Here is a 17,830-nt window from a genome sequence, read left to right on the forward strand (position 1 = left end):
GGCGATTTGGGCATATCATACCTCTGCGGATTCCCACGGGTGTCCTCTTTCCGGAAATGCATGGGGTTCCCTGTTTTCCTTGGTGGCTTGGACACCCGAGGCCCATATCTGTATGATGTGAGAGTGTGACATTTCCGGTGTGAAAACAGACTTGGGGTTACTTGTGTTTTAGGCTTTCCCCTTGGCGGCCAGGTAGGTGCACCCACACATGTGAGGTACCGTTTTCATCGGGACACCTGTGGGAACGCGTGACGGTAGGCCATGTGTTGTTGGGGGCGTGTTTCGATGGGTGCGTCGAGCGAAATGTGCGGAAAAAGCGTTTTTTTCCCCACATTTCGGACTTTGCAGGGGTGTCTGGGTAATAAATTCTGGGGCAATTTGGGCATATCATACCTCTGCGGATTCCCACGGGTGTCCTCTTTTCGGAAATGCATGGGGTTCCCTGTTTTCCTCGGTGGCTTGGACACCCGAGGCCCATATCTGTACATTGTGCCGGTCGGCAGAATGTCTGAGTTTTCCCTCTGAAAACAGACTTGGGGTTACTTGTGTTTTAGGCTTTCCCCTTGGCGGCCAGGTAGGTGCACCCACACATGTGAGGTACCGTTTTCATCGGGACACCTGTGGGAACGCGGGACGGTAGGCCATGTGTTGTTGGGGGCGTGTTTCGATGGGTGAGTCGAGCGAAATGTGAGGAAAATGCGTATTTTTTCCCACATTTCGGACTTTGCGGGGGTGTCTGGGTAATAAATTCTGGGGCGATTTGGGCATATCATACCTCTGCGGATTCCCACGGGTGTCCTCTTTCCGGAAATGCATGGGGTTCCCTGTTTTCCTTGGTGGCTTGGACACCCGAGGCCCATATCTGTATGATGTGAGAGTGTGACATTTCCGGTGTGAAAACAGACTTGGGGTTACTTGTGTTTTAGGCTTTCCCCTTGGCGGCCAGGTAGGTGCACCCACACATGTGAGGTACTGTTTTCATCGGGACACCTGTGGGAACGCGTGACGGTAGGCCATGTGTTGTTGGGGGCGTGTTTCGATGGGTGCGTCGAGCGAAATGTGCGGAAAAAGCGTTTTTTTCCCCACATTTCGGACTTTGCAGGGGTGTCTGGGTAATAAATTCTGGGGCAATTTGGGCATATCATACCTCTGCGGATTCCCACGGGTGTCCTCTTTTCGGAAATGCATGGGGTTCCCTGTTTTCCTCGGTGGCTTGGACACCCGAGGCCCATATCTGTACATTGTGCCGGTCGGCAGAATGTCTGAGTTTTCCCTCTGAAAACAGACTTGGGGTTACTTGTGTTTTAGGCTTTCCCCTTGGCGGCCAGGTAGGTGCACCCACACATGTGAGGTACCGTTTTCATCGGGACACCTGTGGGAATGCGGGACGGTAGGCCATGTGTTGTTGGGGGCGTGTTTCGATGGGTGAGTCGAGCGAAATGTGAGGAAAATGCGTATTTTTTCCCACATTTCGGACTTTGCGGGGGTGTCTGGCTAATAAATTCTGGGGCGATTTGGGCATATCATACCTCTGCGGATTCCCACGGGTGTCCTCTTTCCGGAAATGCATGGGGTTCCCTGTTTTCCTTGGTGGCTTGGACACCCGAGGCCCATATCTGTATGATGTGAGAGTGTGACATTTCCGGTGTGAAAACAGACTTGGGGTTACTTGTGTTTTAGGCTTTCCCCTTGGTGGCCAGGTAGGTGCACCCACACATGTGAGGTACCGTTTTCATCGGGACACCTGTGGGAACGCGTGACGGTAGGCCATGTGTTGTTGGGGGCGTGTTTCGATGGGTGCGTCGAGCAAAATGTGCGGAAAAAGCGTTTTTTTCCCCACATTTCGGACTTTGCAGGGGTGTCTGGGTAATAAATTCTGGGGAAATTTGGGCATATCATACCTCTGCGGATTCCCACGGGTGTCCTCTTTTCGGAAATGCATGGGGTTCCCTGTTTTCCTCGGTGGCTTGGACACCCGAGGCCCATATCTGTATGATGGGAGAGTGTGACATTTCCGGTGTGAAAACAGACTTGGGGTTACTTGTGTTTTGGGCTTTCCCCTTGGCGGCCAGGTAGGTGCACCCACACATGTGAGGTACCGTTTTCATCGGGACACCTGTGGGAACGCGGGACGGTAGGCCATGTGTTGTTTTTGTGTGGTTTTCATAACGTTTTGACCCATTTGCTGGAGCCCTTTGTCTCACAACCCTTTCTTTTCCCAAATGTGACCTACATTTAGTCGCTGCTTTAGCCACCATACACTTTTGTAACCTGCACAAGTCACCTACCCTTGAAAAGGTCTGCCTGTGCTCTTTCAAAAAATGTATGGCTGCCGTTCCTCACCACATTGGTTTTCCCAATTTACACATGCTAAGTGCGTCTGGCCAGGCCGTGAGCGTAAAACTCCTGTGTACCATGGCTCAGTGTTTGGCTTGTGGTATTGCTTGTTTTGTACAAACACTACAAAAATGGTATGCTCTCCTAACTGCAAGAGTCGGGGGAATGTAGCGGAGCATTGCTTTTCTCAAAATTCATAGAAGCCATTGCCGTACCAAGCCAACCATGTCCAACACATACCTTTTTTTTCAGTCATTTTCCCGCTTTTCCCCCATTCGATGGCAGTTTCCCCTACCTAGTTGTTGCCTGACCTATACAAATCACCCCTTCCTAAACTTGGAATTTTGTCTACTTTTCAGAAATATATGCCTTTCTGTCCTCCAATTTGGCTTTCCTGCCCTTTTCTTCCATTCCGTCCATGCATGTCCAGTTGGCAAAAATGGCAAAAATCGCCTACCTCTCACAAAACGGTTGATATCCCCATCAAAATAATTTTTTTCCATTTCCACTCAACCTGTTCCTGAAAGCCAACACATTGGGGAACTCAGCACAGCAAACCATTTGTTCCTAGCTCTTACAAGGAAAAAACCACAGGCTTCTTTGTTCATCATTTTATTGGCATTTTTTGAAAAAACCCAAAATTTTCGCACATTTTCCTTATTTTCTCTCACCCCCCTACAGCAACCTGGGATTCCTGGGTGGAGTTACGACCGCCTACATGTGGGAAAAAAAGGAGCCAAATTTGGCCGAGATATCTCATGTAACAAAAAAGTTACAAGCCATTGAATGGCCACATACCAAAATCACCAAAAAAGGCTCTGGCACTGGGGAGAAATACCCATGGCACTTAAAGGGTTAAACTAACACACGTAGTGTCCTGAAATGTTTGTAAATAAACAAAATGGGGGTGTCCTGAGGACTGTGAGGATGCTAGACCTGTCTGTGCTGTGCGTAGGCAGGTTGAAACTGTTCTAAGAACACATCAAGTGTCCCAGGATGTTCGTAAATAAACAAAATGGGGGTGTCCTGAGGACGCTATGCCTGTCCGTGTTGTTCGTAGGCAAGTTGAAATTGTTCTAAGAACACATCAGGTGTCCTGGGATGTTTGTAAATAAACAAAATGGGGGTGTTCTGAGGATGCTAGACCTGTCCGTATTGTTCGCAAGCAACCTGAAACTGTCCTTAGAACACACGCAGTGTCCTGAAATGTTCATAAATAAATGAAATGGGTGTGTCCTGAGGACGCTATGCCTGTCCGTATTGTTCGCAGGCAAGGTGAAACTGTTCTAAGACTACGCGCGGTGTTCTGAAATGTTCATCAATAAACGAAATGGGGGCATCCCAAGGACACTATATCTGTCCGTACTGTTCGCATGCAAGTTGGAACTGTTCTAAGAACACACTAAGAACACACCTGGTGTTCGGGATGTCCGTCATTAAGCAAAATGGAGGCGTTCTAAGGATACTTTACCTGTCCGTACTGTTGGCAGGCAAGTTTAAACTGTTCTAAGAACACATTTGTTGTCCGTGATGTCCACAATTAAACTAACACACGTAGTGTCCTGAAATGTTTGTAAATAAACAAAATGGGGGTGTCCTGAGGACTGTGAGGACGCTAGACCTGTCTGTGCTGTGCGTAGGCAGGTTGAAACTGTTCTAAGAACACATCAAGTGTCCCAGGATGTTCGTAAATAAACAAAATGGGGGTGTCCTCAGGACGCTATGCCTGTCCGTATTGTTCGTAGGCGAGTTGAAACTGTTCTAAGAACATAGGCAGAATCCTGAAATGTTCGGAAATAAACGAAATGGGGGTGACCTGAGGACGCTGTCCGTATTGTTCAAAAGCAAGTTGAAACTATTCTAATAACACACGTGGTGTCCTGAAATGTTCGTAAATAAACCAAATGGGGGTGTCCTGAGGACGCTATGCCTGTCCCCCATTTTTGTTTCTTAACGTTTCTGGGGACACCTGTATGAGGACACAATATAATAATTTTACTTTATTATATATGGATGTTAAATTTATGACAGAGAAGGTGAAGCAGAAACTGAGACAAACACAGGAGAATTGGGGGTTTCAAGAGGATTCATATGAGGTGAAGAAGGGATGGAAGTCTCATCAAAACGTTTTTGTTCATGGAGAGGGTTTGGGGATAATTGACTGGGATATGGTGAGGGGGACAGGTACATGTGGGACAATGGTATCTATTGTTAAAAAAACGTTGTTAAAGGGACATTATGGGTAAGTTGCGCTACTAAAAACCTATCAAATTCAGTCCATCTTTCATTGCAAATTGCAAAGAAATTCCAGACACATGTCCTAAACTATTCCCTCCACAATGAATTATCATTATGTCTGCATGATGCTCTGTCTCCAAAGTAGCACAGAGAGGTACCAATTCCAGCCACTTCATTCCACGCACTCCATGCCAGTGCACTTCCACAAGTGGGAATCCAAAATCTACAGCTACTCCACAGCTTTCTGCATGCACCTTCAACCAATGTATCCACGAATCTCCCAAAATCTGAAAACACACAGCTATAGCTATCTGTTCTTCACTCTCTGTCCCATTCCCTGATTGGATACAGCTAAACAGTCACACAACCATTCACCAATCAGATCCAAGACCTCTACATCTAACTCCATCATCATAGATCAGCACTTCAAATGTACTGTTAATCACAAGTGTTATATCATTGGAAAGCATCTACTACAAGAACTACTGTACAAGTCGCCAAGATTTCTACTTGCAGCTGCATGCATATCCATATGCATGAACACAAACTACAGGTATGCATATTTTCTGTATATTACATGTACAATTCTTATAACTGCATATAAACAGATTAACTGCCTTTTAACCGGTATAACCTATAGAATGAACTTAATGTCATTTTTCCCATCTGCTATAATCAACTGTCACTTCCAAACCTATCTGCTATTTAATTTATTTTTACACACATTTGCAAAGCATGTTGAACTAACATATTTAAAGTAAAATATAAAGACTGCACATAGTCAAACAAAATTGAATGCACACACTGGGCCTCATTACGACTCAGGCGTTAAGGGGTTTCCGGCGGCGTAAACAGCGCCGACCCTTACCGCCTGATTCCAAGGTCCCTTAGCGCCATGGAGGTTTTAACACCTGCTTTTAGCAGGTGTTAAAATCCATGGCGCTAAGGGACCTTGATGTTAATTACGCCACCGTAATTTACGGTGGCGTAATTAACGCCTTACCCACTCCCATTATGCCCTATGGGGCAAAAATGGGAATGGGGAAGGGTAAATGGGGATTGGGGACTTACCGCCCCGCCAACCTCGGAATGGGGCGGTAAGTCCGCCAACCACCATGGCGTAAACGTAGTTTACGCCATGGTGGTAAAGGTACGACCCAGGCGGTAACTTACCGCCTGGGTCGTAATGAGGCCCACTATGTCTAAATTAACATCAGTGCTATAAGCACACAGAATTACTAACTTCTTTCCTTTACAATTGCAGTGAAGACCATTCTTCTGAAAAGCAGCAGCAGAATCTGAAGTGGGATTCATTCATGGTATTTCTGCGCCAAAAAAACAGAGATTGTGCACCATTCTGACCACAAATCCCCATTGGTTAAACAGGGATTTGCAGGCAGAATGGCACACAAATCCCTGTTTTTCAGCACCCAAATGACATAACTCAGCCTCTAGAATGTTAATATTGTAGAACAAAGAACTGTTTTAAAACTATACCGTTAGATTTACTATGTGTGCTTCTCCTCACCACTAGCTTACTTTCTACTGTCATCTGAACCCCAGGATAGTAACACACAAATTCAAGAATAGACATCCCAACTAATTGTAGTTTCCCAATGCATACCAAAATATACATCTTTACCATCATACTCAGACACTCATGCACACAGCACACATACATTGCAGAACTCCCAACCCATACCTTCTTTATTTTTTTCAACAGACCCTAAAGAATGCTTACCAAAAAGCAAGTCCATAGAAAGCAACGCAGAAGTAGAGCAAATGAAAATAGAATTGTCCAAAATAAGCATCCATCTCTAGCAGAAAAAGTTCAAACAAAACAGCTAATACACTCATTTAGCAAAACAAAATAAGCTTCAAGTACAGAAACTTTGCCTCCTTTATTAAAACGAAACAGAAAACAATTAACAAGAATTCTGCTACCACTACTTATAAAACTGCTCCTATAAATCTTGATATAGTGCCAAGTAAGCATACCAAAAAAGTATTTTAGCAAAAATGTTCTGCCACAAAGTCCTTCAAAATCTTATAAAACAGGAGAGAAATCATGCAAAACCCTTAAAACTTACCGTAGAAAATTAATCTTAGAAGCTTTGATAGACAGTGCAATCCTTCTCAAAAGAAAGTTATTTATTTTAGTGTTAAACAAAATGAAACCACTAACAAAACTAATGACTAAAATACAAAAAAAGACTTCTCAATTAACAAAATGTCAATAAAAATAACTTCTTAAATTTCTGTGGAGGTGAATGGCGTCACACCACAAGCACATAACCTTATTTTAATGAAGAAGCATACAAACAAAAGCAAACAAATACAATTGCCCTACATAGCAGTGGACGAGGTTATGAAAAAGTTAATAATACCATAATGGAACAAGAAATACTGCTTACAATAATATCCCCAGAAAACTCAGAATTACCTCTCCATTCTACTGAACCAGAACGTCCAGTATGCAAATGGCCATGCACGTGTGTGTTTTTGGGAATGTGTAACATTCTCAAAAAATCATTCAAGTCTTTACGCCAATTCCTCAATCAGTATGTGAAAGGCAAAGACAAAATCAAAATGAAAGTACTGCAAAATATGGATACCTGTCCAGTGCACAAATACACAAGTCTACAAGGACATTCATTAGCCTGCATTTCAGGACCTATTTGCAAAACCACCTTCCATCATATCAAAATGATATCAACACATCATTGAACTATAAGAAATCTAGTCTAGAAATTGTACTATGCTAAAAGTCCTGCTTTAGCACTAGCCAATTTAAATAACATTCTTCTACATGGTACAGCCAAAGACCTACTTGAAGAAATCGACCATATCCAGAGAAAATATTTTGGAAGTGAAAGCCACTTACAAAATGCAATAGCTTTACAACAGACTAGCAACAATTCTACGCATGGCAACCGTCTACTATACACATTCAAAAAAGAAATACTAAAATTTAAAAGTACATCTGCTGAAGTACCAAACCATGTGAGTGTGTGTTGCCGCAGAACTTTTTATAAAAGTAGCACAAAAACTGTAGACCTAACATACAAAATAGAAGACAATGAAGATTCTAAATGGTTTGAATTAGCGCTCTACCTTATAGTAGAAAACAAATACAAAATAACTGACCCCTTAATACTTTGCAGTTACTGCACTATGAAACTTGACAACAACCAAACTCCTTCACGTGCTATCACAAATAATTTGGAATTATTCCCACTACCAAAACCCTTACAACAACTCAATTTATATAAGAGCATCATAATTCAAACAGTGCACCCCTTTCAAGGAATAATACGCCTTCAACCAAAGACAGCAAAATTACCTCCCTCTGAATTGGTGAAAGGCATTCATGGCAAAGTAGAGTATTTACCATTAGATCTAAAACAAAATTTGCACACTCTGGTGGGAGTGCAACGTCCAATAGAGCAATCTTTAATTATCTTATTAAATGGTGTATCAACAAAAGACAAAAAAAACTTGTAGACTTACATAAAGTTAGACAAGCCCTGTAATATCTAAAAGACAATAATGAATACTACAAATAAATGAATGTTGAAGAAAACTTGAAGGAAACCACTGAAATAATTCAAGAGTCACCAGAAACTGGTCAATTTGAGCTTCTAGATCCTGCTACAGTATCCAATATTTTAGACCATTATACAATTCATCCATTGCACTCTAATGACACCATAGAATATGAACTAGAAACGTACCAAATGCGACAAACGAAAGGCTTATCAATCAGCATATGGGAAAAAAGTATAGAAGCATGTGCTTTTCCTCTACTCTTTCCTACTGGCAAAGGAGGAAGGTACGATGATAGACCTATTCAAATAACAACATCAGAATACCGCTCGTTACGGATTTATTCTGAAGATCCCAGATTTAGACAAAATGTGAAATACATATTCTACCTACTCTTTGAAAGTGAACTAGCAACTCTATGTTACGGAGTTGCACACACATTAAAATCAGGAACCCACTTTCAAAATATGTCAGCTGTGCAGTTATTACAAAAAGTGCAAGAAAAAGATGAGGTTTTACAATCAAGTATTACAAATCTATTAGCAAACATGCGTGGTACTAAAGAGTACTGGTTCCCATGTCATTGAGATGTACATTGTATGATAAGAAACCTTGGCCCAGCCACTTGGTTTGTCAAATTAAGTTGTGCAGAATATGCATGGGAAGATTAACATGATTTCCTACGAATATCAAACAAAAACAAAACAGACATGGATATACTAAAACCTGGAGAACTTTGTTCTCTAGATCCTGTTAATGTTTCAAGATATTTTCACCATTGCTTCATTGCTATGCTACACTTTATTTGTAATAAAACTGTTCCTCCCCTCGGAGAAGTGCAACACTTCTTTTGGAGAAAATAATACCAAGCCAGAGGAGCACCACATATCCACATGTTTTTATGGATTAAAGATGCTCCTAAATTTGGTCAAGACAATGATGCTACTGTGTTACAGTTTATCGAAAAATATGTCACTTGTGAAATTCCAGCGGAAGCAACAAATAGTGATCTTCATGCACAAATTTTACAATTTCAAAGAGACAAATGTGGCACATATTGTCGTCGCAAATACAAAAACAAAGGGAAATACTACACCAAATGCCGCTTTGGTTTCTCTAGACCGGTTAAAAAAACGGGTCAAGTGAACAACTTCATGTCTTCAGTTAGACATAGGGCCTCATTATGAACCTGGCGGTAAGTGGCAAACGATGCCAGTAAAGGATTACCGGCATCGTTTTCTGCTCCGGCCGATTATAACCTGACAATGCGCAATTAACGGCACAGTAATTAACGGTGCCGCTAAAAGCGGCAAGGGCAGGGCACATGACCTCCCATGCCATAAATACCGACATGGCCCAAAGTGGGGAACATCATGAGTCGGGCGGACATGCAATTAACGCCATTGTGAAGGTTCTAAAGTACCTTAGCGCCATGGTGCTAATACCGCCATCGCGGACCAACCGTAAACAGCCATGTGCAATGTTCTCAACTGCCACAGGTGCACACAATCAGCACAGGTGGAGGTTATACAGACTGGGCAAGCACAAAAGGAGCACACCCCACCCCTTCCCACACCCAGTCACACTCCACAATGATCCCAATACTACTAGCAATGCTGGGGCTGGAGGACCTGATTGCAGTGGAAGTGCTACAACAACAACAACAAGAACAACAACAACAGACAGCACAGAGGAGACGCAGGAGGAGAAGGTGGGCAAGGCAGGGCCAGCATGCCCTACCAGCACAGCCAGTGGCACCACGCAGGCAGCCCCCAATCCCACGCATCTGAGCCAGTCCATTCAACCTAACCGCTGAGCAGATCCACACCCTGTACCGTCTGGACCGGGACACCATCACCACCATTGGGGACATGATACATGACGACATTGTCAACCTGAATGAAACACACGCCGCCATCCCACCACTACTGAAGGTAGTGTCTGTGCTCCATTTCCTGGTCACAGGCACCTACCAGCACATAGTGGGGCACTTGCATGGCATTTCACAACCATTATTCTCACGTACGCTGAACCAAGTGCTTGATGCCCTCCTCAAGCACACAGATGACCACATTTCCTTACCACGGTCTGCCCAGGAGATCTCAAACACCAAAGTAGGTTTCCATTCACTGGCTGGCATACCTAGTTGCATTGGCGCCATCGACTGCACCCATGTGGAATTGGTGGTCCCACATGCCATGAAGGTACCATACAGCAACTGTAAGCTATACCACTCTATCAATGTGCAAATGGTATGTGACTCAAACAGGATCAGCACACATTGTTGTGCCCACTTCCCCAGATCTATCCATGATTCAATGATCCTGCAGAACTCGACGGTACCACGCTACATGGAGCAACATGCAGGGCAGAGATCCTGGCTTCTCAGTGAGTCACATGTGATTGACGTATACATGCATACTTCACCTGGCTGCGAGTGCCAGAGCTAATGGAGCATGCTCATGCCCCAAAGCAGCCCAGACCTGACCTGACACGTGACCACATAATGCAAGATGTAAGCAGCCCTACCATGTAAATGAAGCAGTGTCACAACCATTCCAAAGCCATCTGCATGTGCACTGTAGCAAATCAGATCGCATCCCCCTCATCAAAATGCAGCTACAAGCAATGACTATGGCCAATACACAGCACCAAACACCATCAACTGAAAGGACAGTCCCCCATTAATGCGTACAAAGGAGTCACATGAGGGTCAAAAACATCAATACACCACTACACTGACAAAGAGGCCCAACTGAATTGAATGACACCTTTTGTTGTGTGTAGTGAGATCATCATGAGGCTGTCATCAATGGTGCCAGGATGAAAGATTACAAATCACTGGACATCTGCAACTTCACAGAAACAACCACTGCGGACTAACACAGTGCATGGGCACTCACAAGGAACTTGACCCCCCTCTGCCCACTAGTAGATGGCATGCAAACCAGTCCATAAGAGGAATACACACATAGCAGTCACATCGTGTGTCTCCATCCATGCATGGAAATGGGCTTGAAAATAAGAAATACATGCATGCCATGTTGTCACTCAATGAGGTAAAATATGATGTGGTAACTAACACATACATCGTTGCCCACATGCAGATGATGCAGGCTATCTCTTGAAGAGGTGGCTCCTTACCACAGTCCGGAACCCGCAGAACAGGCACAAAGAGGACTACAATCGTGCGCATGCACGTACCCGTGTGGTGATTGAGCAGACATTTGGCCTTTTGAAGGCATGTTTTCACTGCCTCAGCAGGTCTGGTGGGGCACTCCTGTACGGGCATCAGGAAGTGGGCAAGATCGTCATGGCATGTGTCATGCTACACAATATGTGCATCAGACGGAATGTGCCCCTGCCCCCTGACGCTGAACTGCAATCACCTGACAATGAGGATGAGGAGGTTGGGGATGGGGCAGCACCTCAGGGATGTAACGATGCACAGGAGGGACGTGCCATGCGTCAGACTCTGATCAACCAATGTTTCTAGCAGACATGGACGGGGGGTAACATGGAGATGGTACTCGGGGCACAGGGTGTGTCCGGGACATGGACACTGTAGACTGTTACCCAATTAAGCACACGTACGCAATAAGCAATGTCCACACATGTGAATTCTGATTAACCAAAAAGTGTATTGAATAAGCAAAACTAAGTGAACAGCCCCCCCTCAACTCCCCAACACACCCACTCCCCCCTCCCGCCTCAACTCCCCAACACACCCACTTCCCCCTCTCACCTCCCCCCCTCAACTCCCCAACACACCCACTCCCCCCTCCCACCTCAACTCCCCTACACATGGTTTGCAGTACTGTGCACCAGTGGACCACGTGGCACCAGTACACAAGGATGTGCCTACTGGCATCCCCCTCTTCCAGCACCAGGTGCACCCCTGTCTGATCGCCGTAGGTTCCTGCCAGACCAGTGCATGGGGCTGGTCCTGGTGGAACTGGCAGCCGAGGATGTACTCGGTTGCTCGGATGGACACATGTCCCGCATTGCTTGCACCATCTCAGACAGTACGTGCCACACTGCGGCCAGTTCTGCGAATATGTCCTTTGAGCTGGACTCAATTGCTGACCTCAGGGAAGCAGCACATTCACGCGTGTCCTCCCTTGCACTACCACATTCTGTAATGTGCTGTGTCAAGAGGCCAGTGAGCTGCTGTTGGCGCCTTATAATGTCCTGGATCCCCTCTTGGGTGTTTGGGGCTGTGGTGGATGGGTGAGGGGTGCCCAAAATAATGTGTTCCTCCGGCACAGGTGTGGTTGGGCTGGGAGTTGCCTGCCACAAGTTAGCCGGATATAGCCCTGGCATGCTGGTGTTGGGCAGGCTGCATGGGGACAGGTGGGGGGAATGCAGTGGGCCAGTGGGGGGAGTAGCAACATGCAGCACATCCCCTTCCTCGTCATCCGAGATTGCTGCTGTGGCAGCTGTTTCTCCAATGGTGCTGCTTGCAGCCGATGCAGTTCCTTCGGCCGCCGACACTTGGCTGATGCTTGCTGTTGTGGGTGCCAAAGTGGTGGAAGTGGAGCACATTGGTGCTGTGGCCTGTTGTGTGCTCTTGGCTTTTTCGTGTCGTAGGGGTTTCCTTATGCTCCTTGAAGTAGAGGGCCGGTGTTGTCCCTCTTCGGCCCTGGCCTTCTTAGCTGGGGTGGCACCGGTGTCGTCATCGGTGCTGTCTGATTGTGTGCCTGTGGGGGACCAAAGGAGTGAGAGGGTTAGTGATGGGTCTACGGCATTGAGCATGCATTGTGGTGGCTGCATTGATATGGATCGGTGGATGAGCCACATTGGAGGGAGTGACATACAGGTTGTCTCACTATTGGGTGGGTGATGCATGGAGGCATGTGAGTAGCAACAGAAATGGGGTGCATCATGCATGTGGACAAGGTGATGCTCTGCACTGCCTGTAGGCAGTCTTGTGCTTATGTGTCTGGTGGACCCTGATATACATCATTGCACTTCCCATTCATCTGGACCTCATCATGGTGGTATTGGCATAGTTAGATTTGAGACACCTACCTGCATCGACTGATGACGGGGCTCTCTCTCCATGTCCCCAACTCCCTCTATGGACTCCGTGCCAATGGTGGAGGCACATATCTCCTCCCATGGCTGGAGTTTTAGGGGCGACTCTGCACCTCCACCTGTCGCCATTCCCAAGATTTCTGTTTGCTGCCAGTATGCTTCTCACGCAGAGACGTAGGTCGTCCCATCGCTTGCGGCATTGTTTTGGGGTTCGGGGTGTTGTGCCGACAGCACTGACTCTCTGGGCGACCAATGCCCAAATCTGCTTTTTCCGCAGCAGCGCCGGTCGGGTCATCTCTGTTGCAATCACGACATCTGCATGCTCCTGAATACTATATTTTCAGATTTTCCATACAAAAAAGTACTGGTTAAATGATCTGCAGCTTCATAGGAGCCACATTCTCTATGAGAGAGCATTTTTATGCCTAAGCTGTACAATTTCTGAGATAATGTTTTGTCTGATGATAGGCCATTCCAGAGGTCTTGAAGCTCTGTTTTTTCTGCTTTTGTTAAGTAGGCCGTAACATATCGTGCAACTGCAGTGGAATTGTCTGCAATGTGCTACACATCTATGTTTGCATTCCATAAGAGGGCAATGATTGCATTGTAATCATTGATATATTTTGATTCTTCGGTTCTTTTTATGTAATACGTGTTCTTAGGTGATTTACCTTTAACACTATGTCTAACTGAAGACATGAAGTTGTTCACTTCACCTGTTTCTGTATCTGGTCTAGGGAAACCAAAGTGGCATTTGGTGTAGTATTTGCCTTTGTTTTTGTATTTGCGACGACAATATTTGCCACATTTGTGTCTTTGAAATTGTACATTTGTGCATGAAGATTACTATTTGTTGCTTTTTATGGAATTTCACAAGTGACATATTTTTTGATAAACTGTAATACAGCGGAATCACTGTCTTGACCACATTTAGGAGCATCTTTAATCCATAAAAGCATGTGGATATGTGGTGCTCCTCTGGCTTGGTATTCTTTTCTCCAAAAGAAGTGTTGCACTTCTCCGAGGGGTGAAACAGTGTTATTACAAATAAAGTGTAGCATAGCAATGAGACGATGATGGAAATATCTTGAAACATTAACAGGATCTAGAGAGCAAAGTTCTCCAGGTGTTAGTATATCTATGTTTGTTTTGTTTTTGCTTGATATGCGTAGGAAATTATGTAAATCTTCCCATGCATATTCTGCACAACCTAATGTAACAAACCAAGTGGGTGGGCCAAGGTTTTATCATACAACGTACATCTCGTGACATCGGAACCAGTACTCTTTTGTACCACGTATGTTTGCTAACAGATTTGTAATGCTTGATTGTAAAACCTCATCTTTTTCTTGCACTTTTTGTATTAATTGCATAGCTGACATATTTTGAAAGTGGGTTCCTGATTTCAATATGTGTGCAACTCCGTAGCATAGAGTTTCTAGTTCACTTTCAAAGAGTAGGTGGAATATGTATTCCACATTTTGTCTAAATCTGGGATCTTCAGAATACATTTGTAACGAGCGGAATTCTGATGCTGTTATCTGAGTGGGTCTATCATCGTACCTTCCTCTTTTGCCAGTATGAAAGAGCAGAGGAAAAGCACATGCTTCTATACTTTTTTCCCATATGCTGATTGGTGATCCTTTGGTTTGTCACATTTGGTACATTTCTAGTGCATCATCTATGGTGTCATTAGAGTGTAATGCATGAATTGTATAATGGTCTAAAATATTGAATACAAGCAGGATCTAGAAGTTCAAATTGACCAGTTTCTGGTCACTCTTGAATTATTTCAGTTGTTTCCCTTAAGTTTTCTTCAATATTTATTTCTTTTTAGTATTCATTATTGTCTTTTAGATATTGCAAGGCTTGTCTAACTTTAGGTAAGTCTATGAGTTGTTGCCAAATTTGTGTGTCTTTTGTTGGTACACCAGTTACTAAGACAATTAAAGATTGCTCTATTGGACGTTGCACACCCAGAGTGCGCACATTGTCTTTCAGATCTAATGGTAAATAAACTACTTTGCCACAAATGCCTTTCACCAATTCAGAGCGAGGTAATTTTGCTGTTTTTGGTTGAAGGCGTATTATGGCTTGAAATGGGTGCACTGTTTGAATTATGATTCTCTCATATAAATTGAGTTGTTGCAGGGGTTTTGGTAGTGGGAATAATTACATGTTATTTGTGATAGCACATGAAGGAGTTTGGTTGTTGTCAAGTTTTGTAGTGCAGTAACTGCAAAGTATTAAGGGGTCAGTTATTTGTTTTTTGTTTTTTGTATTTGTTTTCTGCTATAAGGTAGAGAGCTAATTCAAACCATTGGGAAACTTCATTGTCTTCTATTTTGTATGTTACGTCTATAGTTTTTGTGTTACTATTATAAAAAAGTTCTGTGGCAACACTCACACACAAGGTTTCGTACTTCAGCGGATGTTCTTTTAAATGTTAGTATTTCTTTTTTGTATGTATGTAGTAGAAGGTTGCTATGTGCAGGATTGTTGCAAGTCTGTGTAAAGCTAATGCATTTTGCAAGTGGCTTTCACTTCCAAAATATTTTCTCTGGATATGGTCAATTTCTTCGAGTAGGTCTTTGGGTGTATCATGTAGAAGCGTGTTATTTAAATTGGCTAGTGCTAAAGCAGGACCTTTAGTATAGTACAGTTTATAGACTAGATTTCTTATAGTTCAATGATGTGTTGATATCATTTTGATATGATGAAAGGTGCTTTTGCAAATAGGTCCTGAAATGCAGGCTAATGAATGTCCTTGTAGTCCTGTGTATTTGCGCACTGGACAACAATCCATATTTTGCAGCACTTTCATTTTGATTTTGTCTTTGCCTTTCACATACTGATTGAGGAACTGGCGTAAAGATTTGAAAGATTTTTTGGGAATGTTACACATTGACGTGCATGGCCATTTCTATACTGGACGTTCTGGTTCAGTCGAATGGAGAGGTAATTAGGAGTTTTCTGGGGATATTTTTGTAAGCAGTATTTCTTGTTCCATTATGGTATTATTAAATTTTTCATAACCTCGTCCACTGCTATTTGATGGCAATTGTGTTTGTTTGTTTTTGTTTTTATGCTTCTTCATTAAAATATGGTTCTGTGCTCATGATGTGACTCCATTCACCTCCACACATATTTAAAAAGTTATTTTTGTTGACATTCCCTTTATTGAGAAGTTTTTTGCAATTTAGTAGTTAGTTTTGTTAGTGCTTTCATTCTGTTTAACACTAAAATGAATAACTTTCTTTTGGAAGGATTGCACTGTCTATTAAAGCTTCTAAGATTCATTTTCTATGGTATGTTTGAAGGGTTGTACATGATTTGTCTCCAGTTTTTATAAGATTCTGAAGGACTTTGTGGCAGAACATTTTTGCTAAAATACTTTTTTTGGTATGGTTACTTGGAAGTATATCAAGGTTTATAGGAGCAGTTTTAGCAGTAGTGGTAGCCGAATTCTTGTTAAGGATGTTTTGTTTCTTTTTACATTTTGATAGAGGAGGCAAAGTTTCTGTACTGGAAGCTTGTTTTCTTTCGCTAAATGACTATATTAGCTCTTTTGTTTGAACATTTTGTACAAACTCTGGTAGAGATGGATGCTTATTTTGGACACTTTTATTTTCATTTGCTCTATTTCTGCGTTGCTTTCTACGGACTTGCTTTTTGGTAGGCATTCTTTGGGGTCTGTTGAAAAAAAAAAGAAGGTATGGGTTGCGTCGTTCTGCAATGTATGTGTGCTATGTGCATGAATGTCTGAGTATGATGGGAAAGATGCATGTGGTGGTGTGTGATTGTGCATTGGGCAGTCACAATTAGTTGGGAGGGCTATTCTTCTATTTGTGTGTTACTAAACTGCGGTTCAGATGAGAGTAGAAAGTGAGCTAATGGTGAGGAGACGCATTAATAGTAAATCTAATGGTATAAAATTAAAACAGTTATTTGTTTTGTAGTAATAACATTCTAAGGGTTGAGTATGTTATTTGTGTTCCAAAAAAATGAGGATTTGTGAGCCATTCTGCCTGCTAATCTTTGTGTAATAAGTGGGGATTTGTGGGCAGAATGGTTCAGAAATCGTTGTTATTTTTGGTGCGCAAATTACATGAATGAACCACACAGTGTGTTTGAGGAACAGTAAAAATATTAAGGTAGTATTGCACTTACTCTTTTTTTCTGCAATGAGCAGGTCTGTTCGGATATGTTGTTTGTAGTTCAGATGCTGCTGATTTTCAGGAGAGTGGTCCTCCCTGCAATTGTAAAAGAAAGAAGTTGATTTTTATGTTTTTGTGGTAGTATTCTTGTTTGATATCTGAACATAGTGTATGCATGCATTTGATTTGACTATGGGCAGCCTTTACATTTTATTTACAACATTTTAGTTCAACAATCTTTGCAAATGAGTAGAATTTTAAGTGCATGAAATTCAATTGGTTTTTTAAAGGTGTGTTGTAGATAGCAGACAGGTTTGGAAACATTTCAATACGTTCATTTTATAGGTAGACATGCCAACAATCGGGAGCACCTGAGAGGGAGATTTCACCACAGCAATCGGAACATTTATTCTTCTCATACGATTACATTAGGGATTACCATTAATTTAGGCGGGAGACAGTAAAAAATAGTGCAATTTCACCTAAATCGGGAGGGTTGGCATGTATGTATAGGT

This window comes from Ambystoma mexicanum, chromosome 2p, assembly GCF_040938575.1.
Source record: "Ambystoma mexicanum isolate Mex_15411 chromosome 2p, UKY_AmexF1_1, whole genome shotgun sequence".
NCBI lineage: Eukaryota > Metazoa > Chordata > Amphibia > Caudata > Ambystomatidae > Ambystoma > Ambystoma mexicanum.